Source organism: Microtus ochrogaster, chromosome 24, assembly GCF_000317375.1.
Source record: "Microtus ochrogaster isolate Prairie Vole_2 chromosome 24, MicOch1.0, whole genome shotgun sequence".
NCBI lineage: Eukaryota > Metazoa > Chordata > Mammalia > Rodentia > Cricetidae > Microtus > Microtus ochrogaster.
In genome coordinates this window covers 9746723-9763447 of record NC_022024.1, presented here as the reverse complement: position 1 = coordinate 9763447, position 16725 = coordinate 9746723, and the positions used below count along the sequence as shown (strand labels likewise).

The 16725-nt window shown below is 40.0% G+C and overlaps 1 protein-coding gene across 5 annotated transcripts in view; it reads right to left on the bottom strand.

The window, feature by feature from the left end:
- Frs2 (fibroblast growth factor receptor substrate 2) overlaps window positions 1-16725 on the bottom strand; it is a 79700-nt gene that overhangs the window by 26279 nt on the left and 36696 nt on the right. For 3 of the 5 annotated variants that reach the window (XM_013350383.2, XM_026784520.1, XM_026784518.1), the window contains one exon: window positions 12774-12871. The gene's annotated coding sequence lies outside the window, so the exon portion shown is untranslated. Of the gene's footprint in view, window positions 1-5298; window positions 5399-9239; window positions 9522-12773; window positions 12872-16725 lie in introns of all 5 variants that reach the window. The other 2 variants (XM_026784519.1, XM_013350380.2) reach the window with 2 other exon arrangements.

Sequence of the window (16725 nt, the reverse complement as noted above, 5' to 3'; positions counted from 1 at the left end):
TTAAAAAAAAAAAGATTTATTTATTTATTTATTTATTTATTTATTTATTATGTATACAGTGTTCTGTCTGTATGTATGCTTGCTGGCCAGAAGAGGGCACCAGATCTCACTATAGATGGCTGTGAGCCACCATGTGGGTGCTGGGAATTGAACGCAGGACCTCTGGAAGAGCAGTCAGTGCTCTTAACCTCTGAGCCACCACTGCAGCCCAAATGTCTACCTTTTCATGTTACAGAGATTCCAGCACAGTTGCCTGGCTCCTGTCTACATCAACACTGTCAGCCATGCCTTCACTTCCTCCCGGCTGCATCACTCAGTTCCTCGAGTTTTAAGACAGACCTAGGTGAGGGTGAATGTGTTCTAAGATTTCCGGCCCTAAAGCCATAAGATCTTTCAATTTTTGTTGTTGTTATTGCTGTTTTGTTTTTCAAGGCAGAGTTTCTCCGAATAACAACTCCGGCTATGCTGGAACTCACTGTGGCCCTGAATTCACAGAGATCACCTTCCTCTGCCTTCTGGGTGCTGAGATTTGAAGGCGTGCATCACAACCAACCAAGATCTTTTAGTTTTTAACATAAGGTGCTAAATACTGGAGCCAGGGATAGCTCAGTGGTTAAGAACACATACTAGTCTTGTAAGGGACCAAAGTTTGGTTCCCAGCATGACACACCGGACAGTACCATGGGATCCAACTCCCTCTTGTGAGGGTAATGCACACATATGGTGCACAGAAACACATGCAGGCAAAATCTTCATACAAATGAAATAAAAATCTTTACAAATAAACATTTTAAAGATGCTAAATATTTGTTAACATCTATTTTGCATATCACTTTATTTCATATAATCCCAACATTGGTACCTTTGGCATGCTGAAAAGAGTTACTCTAGCTGAAACAGGAGCACTTGACACAATAAAAAGTGCAACTTCAGAACATCACAAACTACTGCAATGACAGTTTATGAGTAGCAGTTTCTTCTAATATTCGTTTTCTTTATACTAATTTACTCAAAAATTTGGAAAAATAAATCAATGAATAAAAAGTCCACTTTCTTCTCTAACCTTAAGGGTACGGCCATCACAAGACTCTAAGCTCCTCTTGTTAATAGGGCTGAAACTGTTAGGATTGCAACTGGCAGCATATGTGCTCTTACACTTTAATTAAAATGCCAGAAATGAATGTGCTTACTTTGTCAATATTAAGAAAATATTGTGGTTAAGGAAAATATTCAGAACTCTTCCTCTCCCCAAATCCACGAGTTAAGAAGCGGTGAGCACTGTTTCCCTCCTCTACGGCTCTGGGATATCTGCTTTGTTAACAAAAAAATAACCACAGCATTCAAGAGTCTAATACAAAATTACTCTGAAAAATAAATGTTACTTATGTATCCCTCTTTAAACTACTAAAGCTGTATTAACATTATTGCTAATAAGGAAAAATTTGTACAAAAAGTTATTATAGATTAAAACCCAAACCTCTCCATCTAAATTACGACACAGTGCCACTTCTGTACTAGAATAAAGTGGACTTAATAACATTAATGTTGCAGCCTTTCTTTACAAGTAAAGCTATAAACAGAAACAGAAACTCAGTATAAAAACAGGCAAAAAAAAATTACACAGTGTGAGGTATAGTAAGTATTTTATGAGAATTTTGATCAATTTGAAGAGTCAAGCAAAAAACAAACAAACAAAATAAGTTGAAATGTCCTAAAGGAGTTAAGATTTAAAAAAAAACCAACAACATAACTCTAACTTTTACGAGCATGTCTTCAGAGGGCCACAAAAACAGCCAAATACTGGGCCTCTTTGCAAGAATCATTTATCCAATACCTCAGGCAAAGTACTCCTTTGTTATATTTGCTAAAAACATGAGCTGCTCAAGAGTGTGATATTATTTAAAATGTGGTTTTCAAAAAGTATGTGGTACATATTTTTTAGAATAAAAAAATCCTTGGGAAAAGCCTAGTTTAATACTAGAAAAACACTGAGGGGCTGGTGCAGAGGAATTACCTTGTCCCACCTTTCTCTACTATTATCATCTTATATTAGATAGGTCATTTGCTGTTTAATGGAAGAAGACAGATAACATTATTAACAACTAAAATATACATTTACAGCCAGCACAGAAGCGTAAGCCTGTAATCCCAACAGCCAAGAGGCTGAGGCAGGAGGACTTTCATGAGTTTGAAGCCAACGTGGGCTACACAGTAAGCTCCAGGCCAACCTAGCTACAGTGTGAAATCCTGTGTCAAAAAAAAAAAAGTATATACTTATTCAGACTACTTAGTTGTTACATAATTTTTTCATTCCACACAGGATATCTGAATTATATGTAGGCATTGAATGCCTCATGGCTTCTCTTTGCTGTACCACTGATTCCTGATGTTCCTTGTTTCTGGTGACCCCTCCAATTCTCAGCAATACTAGTTAAATACTTTATAGGGCTCTTTGCTCGAGTTAGAGTCATGCTTTTCTTATAATTAGACCAAAATTATGAGGATGGAAAACCGGAGATAAAATTTAGAAACACTATCAGTGGGACTTGTGGCTAATGTTGAACCTGGTCACCTAGTAGGGGCAGTGCCTGCCACCTTCCTCCACCCAGAAGCTATTCCACTCCAGCTTACCCTTCACATTGTGTTTTACAAAGAAGGTCATCACTTACAAAGCTAGGATCCGAGCATGGTGGTGCAGGTCTATATCCTAGATACTCAGGAGGCTAAGACAGAATTCTAAACTTAAGGTTAGTGTTGTAGAATAATCTATTTGTACACTGTGAAGATGTGTCTTTGCTAAAGTGCCATCTGAGTATTTAATAAGCTGAATGGCCGGAATTGGAGAACAGCTCAGAGGTTAAGAGCACTGACTGTTCTTCCAGAGGTCCTGAGTTCAATTTCCAGCAACCACATGGTGGCTCACAACCATCTGTAATGAAATCTGGCGTCCTCGTCTCGCCTGAAGGCACATGCTGGCAGAACATTATATATAATAAATAAATCTTTTTTTTTTTAAAAAAAAAAAGCTGAATGGCCAAAAGCAAGACAGGAAGAGGTTAGGTGGGACTTCAGGGCAGAGAGAAAAGAAGAGGGGATAAATTTAGGCATGGAAGATGCCAGAGGAGATGGACAGGAAGCAGAACATGCAGGAGGAGAGGTAAAAATACAAGTCATGTGGCAGAATGTAGATTAATAGAAATAGGTTAATTTAAACTATAAGAGCTAATTAGAAATAAGCCTACGCTAAGGCCAAGCTTTCACAATCAATAAAAAGGTTTTTGTGTCATGATTTGGGGGCTGGTGGACCAAGAAAGCCTGCTACAGGCTAGCCTGGGCAATTTTAGCAAGATCATATATCAAAAAAGAAAAAAAAAAAAAAAGAGGTGAATGATGTGGGCTTAGTTCCCTAAGTACAGTCTCAAGCATTCATGGGGCTGAGTTCAACTGTACTTCTGGGGTAGGAGTAAGGCAGCAACTGAGGTTCTAACTTAGTGGTAGAGAAATATCTTACCTATCTACATAAGACCCTGGGTTCAATCCCCAGAAAGCCACGCACAACAAAGGAGATGGTGCGGCCGCAGTTTCAATTCACTGTGAAGGTAACACTGTCCTTTGAAGGTGTCATTTGAAAGGTGTGCAAGGCCAGCACTCTCCACTAAGCTCCACCTGCAGTACTGACCAATTATTTGGAATCCTTCTGCACAAGAAGAGAGTGGTCTTTCCCTGTTTCTATTCTATTCAGTCACATGCTTATACCAGTATCGACCCGTGGACATTTCTTTTACACTCTGGGTTATATCTGATTGTACTTCACATGACTCTGTTGCTCAAATGATTTCATTTTTGGCCACTGGGAGCTCTTCCATGTGGTCCCTATGCTCTTCTGACATAGTCCATCTTTGTGGGGTTTATTCCTTTGCTTCTTTCTTGTTTGCCACAGCCCTAGAATCAGCCATTTCCCTAAAGGACGCTGGTTCCTCCTACTGAAGAATTTTTTTTAGTGGGTATGTTTCAAATATTTAAAGAGAACAAAACTTGAAAACTATAAAATTAGAACATAGCCTTTTACTTGAAACAAAAAGAGAGTAAAAAATAAAGGCAGACAAATTTAAATCTCACTACAGGTGGCTGGGGATACAGCCCCAGTTGGTAGAGCATTTGCTAGCATACATGAAGCCCTAGGCTGAGACAGACTTAACTGTGTGGCTCAGGCTCACTCTGTAGTCCAGCTACCTTAAACTCCTGATCCTTTGCCTCTAGAGAGCTGGGATTGGAGGCATCACGCCCAACAGTTAGTTTTTTTTTTTTTTTTTTTTTTTTTAAAGACTTTGTGGGGCTGGAGAGATGGCTCAGCGGTTGAGGGCGCTGCCTGCTCTTCCAAGGGTCCTGAGTTCGGTTCCTGGTGGCCACATGGTGGCTCACAACCATCTGTGATGAGGTCTGGTGCCCTCTTCTGGCATGCGGGGATACATGCAGACAGAATACTGACAATACTGTACACATAATAAATAAATAAATCTTTAAAAAAAAAAGACTTTGTTTACTTACTTACTTGTTTGTTTGTTTAGAGACGGGTCTATGTAGTTGTGGCTGGCCTAGAACTCACTGTAGGTCAGGCTGGTCTTGAGCTCTCAGATATCTAAGCCACAGCTCTGTGAGCAATGGCTCAGGACTAGACAGACCAGTAACATAAAGCAGAACATAAAGAAACAAAACTGCTCATATATGAAAACTTGACCTCTTTCTTAGGATGAGCCATGAAGGGAAAACAACTTCCCATCTGACTCCATGGAGATGAAGGGCCTGTGGGTGCAGGTGCTTGTGAACTAACTCTATTTTGCTTCTGTGGGGTGGCATCAAACGTTATCCAGGCTTATTGTAAAATGCCAAGCAGCCAAATGAACTTAGAGGTCAAATTATTTTAATTCTTTAATTACCCTTCATATTCTACAATTATAAAACTAATCAAACAAAAACCTGTCAAATCAAGTAGGCTATCTAATTAAGAAGAATCAAAAGCCAGGTGCTGTGGAAACTTTGGAGGCTGAGGAAGGAGGATTTCTAGTTGAAGCTAGCATAGACTACTTAATAAGACCTGACTTAAAAATAAATATGAGGCTGACAGAACTGTAACTCTTCCAATTACTTCACACCCTAATGTTACCTTTGTGCCTCATTTACAATAGATAGCTTACTGGGATGGGGGGGCTCCACTGCTAGACCACTTGTTGAGCATGTGCGAAGTTATAGATTCAATCTGTGGCACCACATATACAGAATATGGTGGCACTCACTCACCTGTAATCCCAGCACTTGGGAGACAGAGAAGGATCAGAAGTTCAAAGCCATCTATAGAACACATCAAGTTGGAGATAAGGCTGGACACATAAGACACCACCTCATTAAAAATAAAACAACAACAAATACCAGTCATTACTGTAGGGATTTGGAAAGAATTATTTGGAAAATCTAAACACTCCATGTTTCGGTCCATGTCTACATGTATGCACGAGCAACGGTGCCCATGGTAGACTACAAAGGGTCTGAGAACTGAAGCCTAGATGTGCCTTTCTCCCTGTACTTGAGTGAGTGAATGCTTCTTTACGAGTTTGTGTCTGTGAGAATGAATGCCATGTACATGATGCCAGCAGAGGCCAGAAGGAACACGGGATCCCTTGGAGCAGCGTCAGTGCAGGTGGAAGTCACCTGACTAAGCCCTGGGAACTGAACCCCAATTCTCCAGAAGAGAACCAAATAACAGTCACCCACCCCTCCAGCTCCCATTTGGTCCCTGCATTTTTCACTGTCTGCAAATGCTTCAGAGGATGAACAATGTGTAACGATCTCACAAGGCTGGGGAAATGGCTCAGTGGGTAATGTGCTTACTATACAAGGAAAAGACCTGAGTTCAGATCCCAGCACCAACTTAAAAGCTGGGAATGGAACATGTGCCTATAGCCACAGCACTGGGAAAACACAAACAGAAATATCCCCAGGACCCACTGGCTGACCAGCCTAGCCAAAATGGCAAGCTCCATGTTCATGAAAGACTGTTTTAAACACACACACACAAAGGTGAGATCTCCTTAGCTGGGCGGTGGTACACACTTGTAATCTTAGCACTCAGAAAGTTGAGGCTGGAAAGTCGTGAGTTTGAGGTCAGTCTACAAAGTAAGATCCAGTCTCAAAAATGAAAAGTAAAACACAAGCAAACAAGAATCAAAACCAAGATAAGATCTTCCTTGGAAAGAGCAATAACAGAGCTGGGGAGAGGGAGGAGGAAACTAAGACAGGCACTGTAGGAAAAGCTGGCTGTCCAGCCTACTTGTGAGGCTGAGTTTGGAGGGTTGTTCTTACACCAGAGAAAGTAGGGAGGAGGCTTTCAAATAATTCTGATTTAAGTATTAAGACAAAGAAATACACACAATTGCAAAGAGCACATCATTAAACTGGGAACTTATCAACACTATATTCATTACTAAAAAGGATGAGATGGAATAAGTAAATATTTATGTCAAATACTTTTTAAATATTGGATATAATGACTGTTTATATCATCAAGCAAAAGAAATTCACTCTAATTTCATTCACTATCAAAGTACACACACACACACACACACACACACGAGACATGTTCCTTCTGGACTCGAAGTTTCTGGCTCACACAAAAACAAGATGGTTAAACACACACCAATGTGGGCTCTGAGCCCTGTGCTTCTGTAGCCGCCCACACAGCACTTTGTGAGCATGTGATTAGGAGGAATGATGCACAATCACACCACATTCTTTCCCTCAGCTCACACATCAAGAACTTGCCCTCTCAGCGGCATTCTTCTCTAAACAGCCATGGTCACCTTAGCAACCCTATGCTCCCAATATGGACAGCTGGTCCATTTCAAGTCGGTCCTCCTTGGCAAAGAAAGTGCTTGTTCTTCAAACTGGGAGAGGAGGTTCCTTTCAGCACACATTACAGGGCCCGATTCATCCTGGTCAGCACTTTTGTTCTGTAGTAGCAATCTATAGAGTTTAAACCTACTCTGAGTTTGGGGTTTTGTTTTGTTTTTTAAATATAAAAGCAAGTAACTAAATAACAAAATCCAGCTAAATCATATGGGACTCTGAGAGGAACATGAAACAGAAGTTATAAAACAATTTGTTTTATACTCTTATTACAACTTACAACTATTGAGTTTCAAGAATAAAGTTCAGCTTTAGTTCAATTTAACTGTAACACCTGAAGCCCCAGTACACATAAACGGATCTGGGTCAGAGAGCCCTAAATATCACAGCCTATCTTTGACCCTCGGACACAACAAAACCTGGAGAAAGCACTTTTCTACAAGTGAGAGACCTGGGTTGGATCTCCAGCACAAACTGCTAATTAATTAATGGACTATCAGTCAGTCTGTATTTTCTACTCTACTGCCTTCATGGGAAATTTCTTAATTCTTCCAAATGTTCAAACAAAACCAAGTAATAAGCATATCTGAACACCTTATTAGACTGACATAAAAACCATGAACTACTCAAAAATAATCTTGATCACTGCCTGTACCTGTGACTGAACAAAATTAAACCTTTCAGAATATAAGAAACAGTTTTATAAGAATACGTGACGTTCACACTATGAACAAGGAGAGAAAACTGACATTCTAAAATATATTCAATCAAAATTACTCATTACATAACCCACAAAGGCATTTTATATCCTACCCAACAAAACTAAAACACTAACTTCTAATGAAATTAAAGCAGAATATTCTAAACTAAAAGTCTGTGATATTTATGATAAGTTGGAAAATATATGAAATGTTTTTCTATAAGAGAGGTAAACCAAATCCTATTAATTTAATAAATGCTGTTTTAGTGAAACTCAAAAATAAGTATACTTAAACAAAAAATAAAAGAATTTGGAGTTAGAGAGATAGCTAAGCAGTTAAGAACACTGGCTGCTCTTCCAAAGGACTAAGGCTTGATTTTTAGTACCTACATGGTGACCCAAAACCATCTATAACTCCAGATCCAGAAGATTCAATGCCCACTTCAGGCCTTTGTGGGCACTCAGTAAACAGACATATATGCACGTAAAGCATTCATACACATAAATTTTTAAAAATTAAAAATATGTTAAAACATTAAATAACTACTATCTAAATTATTCACTGGCTATCTTTTAACTGTATACATGTGTTTTTTAAACTTTCAGGTGATAAAGTTCTTGTTAACAACACTTCTTTAGGAGGCTGGCAAGATAGTTCAATGGGTATAGATGCCTGCCACCAAGCCTGACCACTTGATTTCGAGGACAAGAGAACCAACTTTCCCAAGCTGTCTTATGACACCACCTGTGCACCAAGGCATCTATATGCACGCACACACATAATGCATGCATGCATGCATACATAAAAACATACACACACATAAATGTAATAAAAATACAAAAATAACAACAAAGAAAAACTGCTCTAAAGACTTAACCTAGTTTCCTTTATCTTCTTCATGTAGCAAAGCATCAGCTGACAGGGAAGCCATACAGGTAGAAGACCCCCACATCCATTTTTCTAAATCTGGCGACTGTAAAATAGAAATACTATTGTTCCCCATATGCAGTGTGCCAAGTGGGAATAAAATTAGTATGCCATATAAAAAAAACTCAAAACCAAATATACTCAAAAAAGAACTATGCTACTTGTTCAATTCTCTGAGTTGTACTGTTTAAAAAGTGGACCAATATTTGACCATCCATGGGATGTGAAAATCATTATCAGCTTCAAAAGTTCCTAGTCTTCTTGCCAAATGTATCCTTTTTTTCTTTCGTTTTTTTTTTTCCTCTTTTTCTTTTTTTGGTTTTTCAAGACAAGGTTTCCCTATGTAGTGTTGGAGCTGAAACCATCCTGGAACTCACTTTGTAGGCCAGGTTGGCCTTGAACCCTGAGATCTGCCTACTTCTGCTTCCCAAGTGCTGGGATTAAAGGCATGGGCCACCACCAACAACCAGCCTTACCGAAAACTTTTATAAATACTTCACTATTGACATTAAAACAAAAAAACAAACAAACAAACAAAAAAAAAAACAACCCCAAGTGGCAGAGGCAGGCCACTTGTGAGTTCAAGGTCATCCTGGTCTCCAAGAGCTAGTTCTAGGACAGGCTCCAAAGCTACAGAGAAACCCCGTCAAGAAAAAAAAAAAAAAAGAATGAAAAACAAAACAAAAGCAAGCAAACAAAAACAAGCCTTACTTTCAAAAAGCTTCAACCTTGGCTTGTCTTCACAGACACGCCTTCCTTTCCCGCTAGTCCAAACTCTGCCCAGACAAAATTCAGGCCCTGACACTCTGATAGGAGAGGAGGGGGTAGGGTGGCTCTGGTGGCTCTAAGAGGTGATCAGGTCATGGAGCTCCTCTTTGTGAGCGGGATTAAGGCTTTCACAAGAGTCTTCATCTTGCTCTTTTCTTCTTCTATCATCCATCACACCACAAGGCATTCCTCCTCTCTGCAGGAAGCAGCCGTCAGGCAAGGACCCTGCCAGGATACGCATCTTAGAATTCTCAGCTTCCATAATGGTGAGAAATCAATTCATGTTCTTTATAAGTTGCCCAGTTGGTGGTGTGGTAGTACAGCAACACAAATAAAGACACTTCCCTATTCCTTTCCACCATGTATTGGTTCCCTCGTCCATGAACTAAAACCCTCTAAGACCCTCACTTCATATTAAGAAACTGACCCAACAAGTACCTTTAGCTTCTTCCAAGCAAGTCTGGTTCCAGCACCTACATCAAGAGGCTCACACCACTTTTAATTCCAGTCCCAGAGATCTGAGGTCACTATACTCATGTGCACAAGCCCATGCATATGCATATATACAAAGTATATCAATCAATAAGAATTAGGGAGAGACTATAATATTGGACGCCATCTTCTGGCCTCCACACATGCTAACAAGTTCACAAACACAGATACTAATACTTTCACACACACACATATATAATAAACATTTTTTAGAAATCTATGTTATAAACAAAATAATATGTACAACAAGCATTAAAAGTTGATTGGTCTGCTGGGCAGTGGTGGAGCGTGCCTTTAATCCGAGTACTAGGGAGGCAGAAACAGGTGGATCTCTGTGAGTTCAAGGCTAGTCTGGTCTACAAGAGCTAGTTCTAAGACAGACTCCAAAGCTACCAAAAAACCCTTTCTTGAAAAACAACAAAAAACAAACAAAACAAAACAAAAACTTGGCCCTTTAAATGGACCAGTCAATGATGATGAGTATGGAACAAACTAATGATTTTAATAGCAATGTTCCTGAACTTAAGTAAAATGCTGATATGTTCAGACATTCAGCCTCTTATGGCTTCACAAAAATTTAAATAAATACAAAATATACTATGCAAAACTTACCATTTGAACTAGTTTTTAAAATATAGACTCATTTTTAAGGTTGTCACTGTCCCTTTACTACATTTAACTACATAGCAGAACGATACTGTATATGTGCATGTGTGTATAATGTGCTAATTTTCTATAATAAATACAAAAATATCAGGTGTTGGAAAGGAGGCTCAGTTAGCGAAGTGCTTGCCTTACAAACGGAGTACCTGTGATGGGTCCCCAGAACCTAAGTGAGAAAAAAACCTGAGTGTAATGATATACCTTTTAAATCCTAGCACTATGGAGACATGTTAAGTCGAGACTGCTCATTCGTTTTCCAGCTGCCCAGACCCAAATAATCACACAGAAACTATATTAATTACAACACTGTTAGGCCTATTAGCTCGTGGTCCTTATTAACTAACTTTTACATTTTAAATTAAAATTTCTATTCATTTATATTTTATGATGAGCTTCGTGGTTTGTTACCACTTGCTTCTTGGGCAGCTCCATGGCATCTGCCTCTCTGGGCAACTACACAGTGTCTCCTTGAGTCTGCCTACTCTCTCTGTCTCTGTTTGAATTTCCTGCCTGGCTTTACTCTGCTAAGCCAATGGCCTAAACAGCTTCTTTATTAATCAATGGTAATAAAAATACATTCACAGCATACAGAGGTAAATCCCACATCATCTCCCTTTTCTGTCTAAATAAAAAGGAAGGCTTTAACTTTATATCAGAGACAGAGTCAGGATCCCCAGGGCTCTCTGACCAGCCAGCCTCACTTATTTGACAAGTTCCAAGCAAGTGAGAAACCATGTCTACAAAGAAAACAGTGGTTGGTGCCTAAGACATGAGAGCTAAGGTTGCCCTCTTGCCTCTACATACAGAGACATGCACCCACATGGGCATATATCTGCACACATGCACCACCAAACATGCATACACATAAACACAAAATAAAAACACTGGAATTTAGGCCTAGCTTAGTAATAGGAGCATGCCTACCACATGAGGCCTTGTTTCAACCCTAGTATCATTAAATAAATACAAATTAAAAAAAAATCACACACACACACACATACACACACACACACTCACACACTTACCACTCCAGACAGGAGCCCTAAAAGTACTAGACACTAAGAGCCATCGTCATTATGTATCATGCATTACATTGATGTAGAAGATTTAAATTTCACTTTCCAAAAGAAAATAGCAAAGAAGAACAGATTAAGGTCAGTGAGATTACATTTTCTGAAATTTCTATTTTTGATTTAAGCACTGTGGTCTACTGAAGCACTTTTTCAATGCTTTCAACAGCACCGCGGAAGATGTGAACACGCTATTTGTTAACATGATGGAGGCAGAGGAGGCCATGAGTGAGAGCAGGCCTAAGCCTCTGCTGTCAAAGTGACAGTCTTTGGTGCTCCTCTTCCCTTCTCCTCCTCAGCTAGCGGGTCCCATTATTTTAATCCTTTTTTTTTTCTTTTCTTTTTTAAATTTCTTTTTATTGTGTGACACTTTATTCTTTTGCTTTTTTGGGGGGGGGGGAGGACGCCACCCAGATCCCAAGTAAATCACACGCAGACTTATTCATAGTTATGAATGCCCGGCCTTAGCTTGGGTTGTTTCTTCCCAGCTTTTCTCATCTTAAATTTTCCCAACTACCTTTTGTCTCTGGGCTTTCATCTTTCTCTATTTCTGTGTACCTTTCTTTACTTCTTTCTCCATGGCTTGCTGTGTAGTTGAGCAGCTAGCCCCTGATGTCCTCATCTCCTTGTTCTCTTGCTGTTCGTTCTCCTCATTTCTCCTTCTATTTATCCTCTCTGCCTGCTGGCCCCACCTACCCTTGCTCCTGCAGCTCTTTATTAGGACCATCAAGTGTTTTAGATAGGCAAAGAATCAGTTAATCAAATACAACAAAAACAAAAGTAACACACCTGAAAATAATATCCCCTAACTACTTCTTCCTTCCCTCCTTCCTTCCTTCCTTCCTTCCTTCCTTCCTTCCTTCCTTCCTTCCTTTCTGTTTTTCTTGTTTATTTTGGGGGGTTTTTGAGACAGGGTTTCTATGTGTAGCTCTGGCTGTCCCAGAACTCACTCTATAGACCAGACTTCCTTTGAACTCACAGAGACCTGCCTGCCTCTGCCTCCTGAGTGCTGGGAATAAAGGCGTGTACCATCACTGCCTGGCTTCAATACATTTTTCTAAGGCTGTAATTCAATAATGCTGCCTATATGATTCTTTCAAGAAAACACAGCAGGCACATTTTCTAGAACCATATGCTAGAATTTGAATTACACAGTCAAAATAGGACTGTAAGTAACTCTCCATGGCCACATTCTCATTAATGTTTTCAGGGTAGACAACTGCGGAGATTAAGGGAGAGACTCGTGACTTACCACTCTGGAGGAATGCTCGCTCTGCTGCATCTTACTTCATGACATGTGGATTACTTCCTCACTGGGACATCCGGGCATCTACTTCTTGGTGGTCATTTCTGAAATATAGGTACAGTAATTGAGAATGTGACTCATATATTACAAAATCATAAACTCTTTAAGGACACTTAACTACATTATCATGACCAGTAAGGACTATTAACAAAGCTTTTAAACAAACTCCTAACAGAAAACATTAGCAGGTAAGATTTAAAAGCAAAAAACTGGGTACTGTCCCACAGGACCAGAATGTTTCAGCCCTTAACACCTCCCTCTGCTGAGCCTGATTTGTGATTTATAAACTGGAACAAAAAAGACACATAGGAAACCGTAAAAATGCAGTTTTGAACACCATGAAGTGATTGTCCGTTCATTGTTTAAGTATCCATTATACCTAAAATGAAAACTCAAGAAAGGGATTTCTGTCCATTTTATTTACCTACTTTAGGCACCTGAAACAATTGCTATTGTGCCAATGAGTTCTACACATTTATTCTAAGATGAATAAACTGACCATTGGCTAACTCCAACTGATAAAATGGCCCCCACAGGCTCAAGGGAACCTTGCATGAAGAAACCATAGGTCCATGCTGAGTCAGCACTGCCCTTTGCTGGCGGCCCTGGAAAAGCTGGCCCTATCCATCCATCGCTGGAAGCTGAAGCAAGAGAGCCGCAGAAGAAATGGTCACACCCAGCACCAAAGGCAGGGAGAGCTGAGCCTGAAGGCACTGGTTTAGAGGAGCTAGCTCCACCCGTCACCTGACTGACCAGGCCCAATTGGGTTGGTCTACCCTAACGACCTAACTAGATCTGCCTGCTGAAGCTCATGCAAGGACTGGTCCTGTGGAATGATAACTGCAGGATCTCCACGACTCGGGGCAGCCATAGATATCCAAGAGGAGTAAGGATGGTGGACCAGAAACCAGAGCCTTGAACTAGACCAATGACCCACTGCAATGAGCATCTGCAAGTAAAGCTGACTGGACAAAAGCATAAGCTGTGTGACACACTACTCCCAACACCACCAGCATGAATGAAAAGGTGGTGGAGATAAGAGGTTCATTCTTTCTTTTCTAGTTTTCATTGGGTGGGGGACACTGCAATGGGAAGGGGAGAATATGGAAGGACTGGGAGGTGGGCAGAGTTGGGGGTGCATGATGTAAAATTTCTAAAGATTCAATAAAAAATTATGTTAAAAAAAAAAAGAAAAAATAGAAAATGACTCCCATGGACTCATAGGAGTGGCATTACTGGGGGTATGGCTTTGTTGGAGTAGGTGTGACATTGTTGGAGAAAGTGTGTCACAGGGAGCAGGCTCTAAGGTTTCAGAAGCTCACTGTGGTGTCATTCTATCCTGCTGTCCACCAATCTAGATGCAGAACTCAAAGTTACATCTCCAGTACCATGTCTACCCGTGTACCGCCATGCTTCCCGTCATGACAATGGACTAAACCTCTGAACATGTAAGCCAGCTATTAAATGTTTTTCCTTTATAAGAGTTGTCATGAGCCAGAAAATGGTGAAGGCCTTAATTTCAGCATTCAGGAGGCTGAGGCAAATGGATGGATCTCTGTGATTTCGAGACTAGTCTGGTTTACAGAGCAAGCTCCGGGACAGGCCCCAAAGCTACACAGAGAAACCCTGTCTCAAAATCAAAACAAACAAATGAAAAAGGGGATGTCATAGACATGGTGTCCCTTCACAGCAGTAGAAACTCTAACTAAGATAAACTGCTTAAATCTCAAACACCATTTCTTCCACAGAAATGCCACTAGTGCCAACTACATCAGCACCATACACAATACACAAAAGCCATAAAAGACAATGGAGACATATTCCCAACCACCAAACTAGAACAAAAGCCTAAGGTTCCTTAGAATTTGATCAGCTTCACCTTTGATAAAGAATCCAAGGAGATGAACTGAATGTGTGATTTCTGCCAACTCTCGGGCATGGGGTGGGCAGGTGTTTTTTATTAAACATTCATGTTCTTTAAGGTATTGTAGAGACCATTCAGGATACAAGTCTTCTGTAGGGAGGCAAAGTTGCCACTCTTACAGACTGCAAGAATAAACCCATAATTCTAGCAGTTCCCTACTTCTCAAGCTAGAACTGAATGATAAACCACAAATGCTACTTGTGGCAGGGGGTAGTTGTGAGAGAGAGGCAGGGGAGTTCTTTGAGTTTAAGGCCAGCCTGATCTACAGAGCTAGTTCCAAGACATCCAGGACTGTTACACTCTGTCCTGAAAAATCTAAAAAAATGATGCTCCCAACTTCAAAAAATTAATGATGTATCTACCACACTGTTTTGTTTTTAAATACTCTGTCCCACAACTCCACAAAGGAATGGTTCAGGATTTTAATCAAATGAGTACCATTAGAGCAATTCCCAAAAGAAATGACATTCCCTTTCTCCTATTTATTTAAGCACTTGTGTTTGTGATTATAAAGTTTCAAGTTTTCTCAGGAAAAGTTCAAGTATTTCAAATTTACTTGTTATCTCTAGGTACCGTGGCCACTGGAAAGAATCAAAAGAGCACACTAACTCTCAACAAGACTAAATTGGATGCAACACTGTAGGAATGTTTGAACTTAATTTTTTTTTTCTTTAAATAAACTCCCTCTGGGCTGAGGTCTACTTTGCCTTTTGAGTATCATGTGGCTGCAAACCTCAGGGTTTTAACAGAGATTAGCCAGGGGACAGAGGAACCACCAAGTATGACTCAGTGATCACATTTAATAATCCCTGAAGACCAAACCAAACACATGCAATCACCAGAACTGTCCCCAAACCACTGCCAACATACCTTTCATCTGAATAATCTATTTTCACTTCAAGTTCACAAACCTATTATCATATAATCCAAGATGCAAACATAAACCCAGAACATCAGACACTTGATCAGCAGGGGCCTAAAGGGCTGAACAATGAATCTGACAAGCAAAGCTCACCTGGAAGGAGGCAGGGAGAACTCTTGAATATTTTTAAACAGAAAACCTTGGTCACCAAGAAATCAGACTAGTAAATTCAACTATCTGAAAGATGAGTGACAGGACCAGCAATAGGCTAAGCAGGCAAAGGGGCTTGTCATCCTGACGCCTGTGCTCACTCTCCTGGACCCACACAGTGGGAAGTCTTCGGACCTCCCCATGGGTCTGTGTGTACAGAGTCACATACAAGGTAACTGAAAACCTTTACTACAAAGCATATCTTTAAACATTTTTACAACAACCTACCTCTTTGCACAGAGGAGAAATGCAACAGAATTATCAACTTTAAAGTTCCCAAATGACTAAATATAAAAGCTAATTTTCAAACTATTTTGGTCCTGGGTTGTCAAAAAAAAAAAAATTACCACTTAAAACTGCCCCTCAGAATCTAAAGTCCTTGTAGGGATGATGGGGGGGGGGGGGAAGAAGAGGTCAGAGAGAACACACTTTCAAGGTAACAATTAGAAATAATACAACCGGGGCTGGAGAGATGGCTCAGTGGTTAAGAGCATTGCCTGCTCTTCCAAAGGTCCTGAGTTCAATTCCAGCAACCACATGGTGGCTCACAACCATCTGTAATGGGGTCTGGTACCCTCTTCTGGCCTGCAGGCATACAGACAGAACATTGTATACATAATAAATAAATAAATAAATATTAAAAAAAAAAGAAATAATACAACCTGAGTTAAAAGGAAAAACTTGAGATTTTGGTGTTCAAAACTATAATTAAAATCAAATGAGGACAATGAAATGGTCTGTGTGGTTTCAATTCAATACTTGAGGCACCACTAGTATGTTTGCTTTTAGACCTTGCTTTGGGCTCTAAAGAAAGGGAATTGGTGGCATGTAAAATATACATGGTCTCTTGAAAGTTATATATACAATCTTTATACGCAGTCATTGTCTGGTCTTCCTATGTA